The following is a 6,221-nucleotide window of genomic DNA, read 5'->3' on the forward strand; positions in this document are numbered from 1 at the left end:
AAGACAGGAGGATCAGAAGTTCAAAATCATTTGTAGAGTTTGCCCATTGAACTACTGTTGTCTCATGCACAAAATTTATTCCCCAGACAAGGACACTGCTAAGCTTAGATGACTTTCAGCATGCAGACTTGGAGGTGGAGGTGGAGAGATGAGCTTCCAGAATTGATTGTAGGTTGGGACTTGGGGTGTGCATCCTTTCTGTAGTCACAGGAAGACCCCATGCTTTAGGTACCTTGGAGGAATTGCCTGCCACTGAAGGAGTCTGGCCAGAGTGTACGTTTTCATGTGTGGCACAGCCCTGGTTCGTGTTTTCCTATCAGTGTTTGCAGAAGCCACAGGGACTGTAAATGCCCTGCCTGAGCTATTTTGACCTCTTTTCCAGAAGTATGGACCCTGTGTGAGATGCTCACTGCTGCCGCTCCTGCTGTTAGCAAACATACATCGACTGTCACTGCTCTAAGCTTCAGTTCTTATTTTGTAATGAGCACTGGGAGAGGAGCAGGCGACTGCGTGCTCCAGTGCCTAAGGGGTTTTCTGGCCACTTGAATTTTGCTAAATGCCAATGTACTCCCTTGCTGTCCATTCATTCACTCCATTTCCTTTGAGACAAAGTTCCCCTTCATCATAGGCTGGCTCGATACTGGCTGTGTAGCTTAGGCAGCCTCTCATTTCATCCTTCTAGGTTGGGATAAAGACACACAACAACACTAGCCATGACTTAAAACAGAAGCTCTCAACCTGTGGGTCACAGCACCTCTTAACCCTTTCAGTGGGGTTGAATGTTAGATATCCTACATATCTAATAATTACAATATGACTCATAACAGTAGCAAAATTACAGTAACGAAGTAGCAACAAAAATAATTTTATGGTTGGGGTCATCACAATGTGAGGAACTGTATTAAAGGGTGGCAGCATTAAGAAGGCTGATAACCACAGCCTTAAGCCATTCTGATTGCAACTACGCAAATCAACATCCTTCCAATGTAGCATTTTAGGTTACTTCCTGAAACTTGGTCTCTTAGGACTGGTTTTTGCAGCAGGAGCTTTGAAAACATGGTGGCCCCATTTGATGCTTGTTGAAAACCAAATGCTAGGATTATTTTTAAGCTGTGAGATTGTACGGATAAAATGCCTCACCCAGAGATCTTGGGCTGAAATGCTGACTCCTTATTCCCGTGATCATGCCTTGATCCTAATTCCTTTTGGAATTCCCTTATTGGAATTCCTGTCTTAGACTAAGACATGTGGTTTTTGAAGGATTTATTGGTGGCAAACATTAGTTTTCTGAGAGGATCTGCTATTTAGAAAATGCAGAAGGCATCTGGAGCCCAGCCTTGTAAATAAGTTGAGAAATCTTTTTAATCTCATTCATATGTGATCAGAATTGAAGAGATTGATTTTCTGATGTAGTTCACAACTGTATGTGAGAGCAATTCTAAGCCAGGACTCCACAGACCCTCAATAATATGTCTCTAACAATAGAATAAGCATGGGCTCCAGAAGGTCACTGCCACGTTTTGTGTTGTTTAGTTGGTGATGCAGCTCATTTGGTAGGGGCCTACCTAACACTCACAGGAGCCTAGGTTCCAACCCCAGTACCTGCTAAAATGGGCCTGGGTGCCCACACTTGGTAATTGTAACACTTGGGAGGTAGGGACAGTAGGATCAGGAGTTCAAAGCCATCATCATCTACAAAGGGTATTCAAGGCCAGCCAGGGATACCTGAGACCCTGTCTCAAAACAAGTTAAAAGTTTTGTTTCCAAACCCCTTCCATCCAAGTGCTCTTAATGGAGACTTCCTCGGCGTGCCTGTGTGCTGTTTGGAGCCCAGTGTGGCGAGTCGGTCACTTTGGACGCTTGGACCATAGGCCCTGACAAATATGTGAGTCTGAGTTCATCACCATGACCTTTGGTCCTTCGGGACAGGGCAATGTCAGTGCCTTGACTTTTCACTAATTATATTTTTAGTGGACTGAAGTCATGAGCCTCAGCCTTCCTTACTAACTTTCTACACACTAAGATGAGAATAGCTTGAAGCTGAGAAAAAAAAATGCTGATATGCTTAAAAGAAAGAACCCAATAAGCCAGACAAACAAACCTCAGGGAATTTTAACCAGGAAAGGGTGGCCAAGTACGTGTCGCAGCCAGCCAAAATACCAAATATTTTATTTGAAATGGAGCTATATTTTTAGTCTCTGCTTGCTTGCTGACATACTATAATAACAAATTTAACTATTCGTTTAAAAAGGAGAAAAGATAGATCTTTGTCACAAGTTCTTCTGAGCATCGAAGGAGGTAGGAACGGGCATCAAACAAGTGATCATCATGCGTGCTGAGTCAGGTCCATGAGTATCTACTGTTAGGGCCGGGGAGATGGCTCAGTGGGCAAAGGCGTGTTGCCAAGCCTGGATCCCCAGGGCCTACATAATGTGCCGTCTGCCTTTCCAATGTGCTCGATGTCACTACTCCAAACATATATGCATGCATACACATATAAACACACAAGCAGGAAAAACATCTCTAGTCAGATGACAGACAGTTCTAGGGAAACTACTGGCTTCTGTGAGGCCCTTCCTAGAACAACAAAATGGGAACTGAAAAATAAATAAATGTTAGTTTGGGTCATGTTTTGTCATTGTTCGGCCATCTTCTCTCTCTCCTCTCCTCTGTGATCATTGCATTGGACCTATGGCTGTGAGGTGGGAAGCGGAAACTTAACCAGAGAATATCAAGAGGGTTATTAGAAATGTATTTTGAATATATTTTTTAATTAAAACATATAGCAATCTTTGACTACATGGAGAAATTAACTGTTAAAAAGAAAACAAAAATTACCCATATCATCACGATTCAGAAATAAGCACTGTTAAAAGTTTGATATATTTTCTTCCATTGTAATTTAACTGCATTATAGGCAAATACTCTAAGATACAATTGGAATGTGCATGTCGTTTCCTATACTGGCTTTTCCCTTTCTCATGTTGTGTTCGGGCTTGTTGAAAGGTTATTTTTTAGAGGTTGCTTGATCACCGATCATATGCATAGAAGATAAAGTTATCATTGGAGTTTCTACTGTTGAATGTGTAATCTTTTCCTAGTTATGCATGGCTATAGTGAAAGTATTTCTAGGTAATATTTTATGCCCTGTTTTTTTTATAATTTATTTTTGTGCATCCTGACAAGTGGAATTCTTAGGTCAAACTCCATCAACTGAATTACACCCCAGCTCAGAGCTCTCCTTTCTTTTCTCTCCTCCTAGCAGTTCTAATTCTTTCTCACACTCTTCTCTACCCCCACGCCTTCCTGTGCTCTCCTCGCCTTCTCTTTCCTCCTCTCCTCTCATACACTCCCCTCTTCTCCTGTGCTGATAATTTTATGTCAACTCAATACAGGCTAAAGTCATCTGAAAGGAAGGAATATCAGTTAATAAAGGGCCCCCAAAAGATCCAGCTGTAAGCAAGCCTATAAGACATTTTTTTTCTTAATTAAAGATTGATAAGGGAGGGCTCAGCCAATTATAAGTGGTGCCTCCCTGAGCTGGTGGTCCTGGGCGCTATAGAAAAGCAGGCTGAACAAGCCGTAATGAGCAAGCCAGTAAGTAGCAAACCACCATGGCCTCTGCATCGGCTTCTGCCTCCAGGTTCCTGCCCTGCTGGAGTTTCTATCTTGACTTCCTGCAATGATGAGCTGTCATGCACAAACATAAACTGAATAGATCCTTTCCTCCCCGACTTGCTTCTTGTCATGGAGTTTCATCATCCACCCCCCCCCTTCTCTTTCCTCCTCTTTTTCCTGTCTCATGATGTAGTCCTGGCTAGCTTGGAACTCACTAAGCTATAAAACAAACTGGCTTCAGTCCTTTTCCTTCAGCTTCCTGAGCAACTGGCATTGCAGGTGTGATAATGCCTGAACTACCATGACCAGCCATATGATTTAAAGCAATAGCTTTTGGTTTTAAAAAATAAATGATGTTCCTGTTAATGTTTGGAAAAATACTGTACCAATGATCTCTTCCATGCCCTTTTTTTTTTTTTTTTTTTTCCAGAAATAAACACCATCCATTGGAAGCTTTGAATTATTTGCTTCTGTCTGTTGGGAATCGCATATAAAACGAATTGGGATGCACAGGTACGCTTTTGCCTGCCAGAGGGGAGTGGGCAGAATTTGTCAAGAGGTTCAGAAGTACTGAACACACTTGGGGACACCCTCATTCTCCTCGGCACCTTCGAAGGCCTGGCTTCAGAGCAAGGCTGTGTGACAGTTGTGACAGAGAGCTCAAAGACATAAAATTCCACCTGAACTCCTCTATCTAGAGTTTCCTCCCATGGACAGATCACATTGGACAGACTAAATGCTGACAAATACTCAGATAGAAGCCCCAAAAATACAACTCGAGGCCTGGGCCTGTGGCTCGGTGGCAGAGCGCTAACCCAGCATGTACAAGCCCTGGGCTCAGTCCTCAGCACTGGAAAAGAAGAGAGTTGACTTGGGAGGAAAAGAAGTACATATTGGATGGAAGTGTTTTCAGCTAGATGGCTGGACTGCAGCAGCTTTCCTGGGCAGTGCGGACTGAGGAGTGAGCCGACAGCCTGCTACGGAGAAGGAAAGAAAGCCAGAGATAAAGATAGGAATTGAAGGAGGGATGAAAGACTATTGGTATGACCTGGGAAAGGTAAAGAGGGAAGAGGAGTGATCAAGCATTTAGCGGCCACTGAATTTGGATTTCCAATGTGTAAATTTCAAGCTTTGTGAGAGGCTCTCTTCAGTAAGCTCCCTCTCATGCACACGTATTGTATGAGTTTCTCTCTCTCATGAGCAAACTATGCTGCAGGAACAACAGAATGAGTAGTAACTGGTCTCCACACCATGACGAATCTCTAGTTTTTATGGCTGGGAGCTGGTCAATATAGCTTTTCTTTTACGGTTTTCAAACCAGTTATTATGATTACGATGACTATTATTGACGGGGGCAGCTGTGTACACAGGGCACAGCCAGAAGCCAGACGACAACTGAGTGAAGTTGCTTCTCTCCTCCTGCCTCTTCACGGGTCCCGGGGATTAAGGTGAGGTCACCAGGCTTGCCCAGCAAGAGCGCCTTTACCCACTGAATCATCTCAGCAGCCCTCAGTACAATTAAAACAATAAGAGGGAATTAAAGCAAAAGCCTGGGACTGGTGAATGCGCCTCATTTGGAAATGCTATGGAGGTTTTCCCCCCTATGGATAGATCACAGCGGTCAGACCACATGCCGGTTTATGCATCTGTTACCGCCAAATGAGTCAGTTGAGATTTTAAAATGCCCAAAACAAAAACCCCAGATATCTCCTATTGTTCTGGAAGATTCTCAGAAAGGAGCCGAATGGTCTTCTTGGCTTATCTAACAAAAGTAACCAAGCAAACCTGGCTTCCCTGTATTTCAAACAGTAATATTAACCGTTCCCACCCCCCTGGCGGAAAAGGGTGGTGAAAAACTGCGCTGGCGTGGAGTGCTTCCAAGTTGGGTATGAGAGAAAACTACGTATTACATAACCGAGGGTGAAATGATTACAGTTACTCCTCTTTCCCGAGGAGGCCACCATGTGTGCAGAGCATGTCTGTGCTAAGGAAGAGAACGGGAAGTTTTGAAGGACACCAGCCCCGCGCATTGGCACTAAGATCCTGCCTGTGAGGGACTAGGGAAGGAAACTGTGTTGTCACTGTGTTTTACTTTTACAGTCGTCCTCTCTTGACAGTGCTTTCAATGGCTTCTGTTTTAGCTAACCAATATTCCAGAACTAATTCTTAAGTGTTCATGTTTTTCTTTTGTGGGAAGGGGTCGCGTGTAGCCCAAGCTGACCCCTGCTTTGTACCGTACTGAGGACCAAACCCAGTGCTTTGCGTATGCATGCTGCCTATGGAGCTCCATCCCCAGACAATTCTTAAGCTTTAAGGAGCAAAGCCGGCACGGTTAGAAAATCCTGTTCCTTCCTGTCTAGAACATGACATGTCATTTTGTCCATCATATCCACACTGTATATATTACTCACCATTTTTTTCACTCAGTGATTGTCTTGGCGAGCAAACAGAGAGTGATGATATGTAGGGCTTGGCACTCTCCAGTTTCAAGAATTCCTGGAGGTCTTGGCACGTATCCTGTGCGGACGGGGTAGGTAACTACATTTTTAGTGATGTCATCGACAATGCTAGGACGGTGTGATTTATTGGAGAAAAGACCTAAG

The 6,221-nt window shown here is 43.8% G+C and overlaps 1 long non-coding RNA gene across 1 annotated transcript in view; it reads left to right on the forward strand.

Moving 5' to 3' along the window:
* LOC129677460 (uncharacterized) overlaps positions 1–4,125 on the forward strand; it is a 31,331-nt gene extending 27,206 nt beyond the window's left edge. Inside the window, exon 3 of the long non-coding RNA XR_008720201.1 lies at positions 4,049–4,125. This is a non-coding gene — a long non-coding RNA (uncharacterized LOC129677460). The remainder of the gene's footprint in view (positions 1–4,048) is intronic.
* Positions 4,126–6,221: the final 2,096 nt, after the last annotated feature.

This window comes from Psammomys obesus, unplaced genomic scaffold (genome assembly GCF_907164565.1).
Source record: "Psammomys obesus unplaced genomic scaffold, mPsaObe1.curated_primary_1811, whole genome shotgun sequence".
Lineage (NCBI taxonomy): Eukaryota > Metazoa > Chordata > Mammalia > Rodentia > Muridae > Psammomys > Psammomys obesus.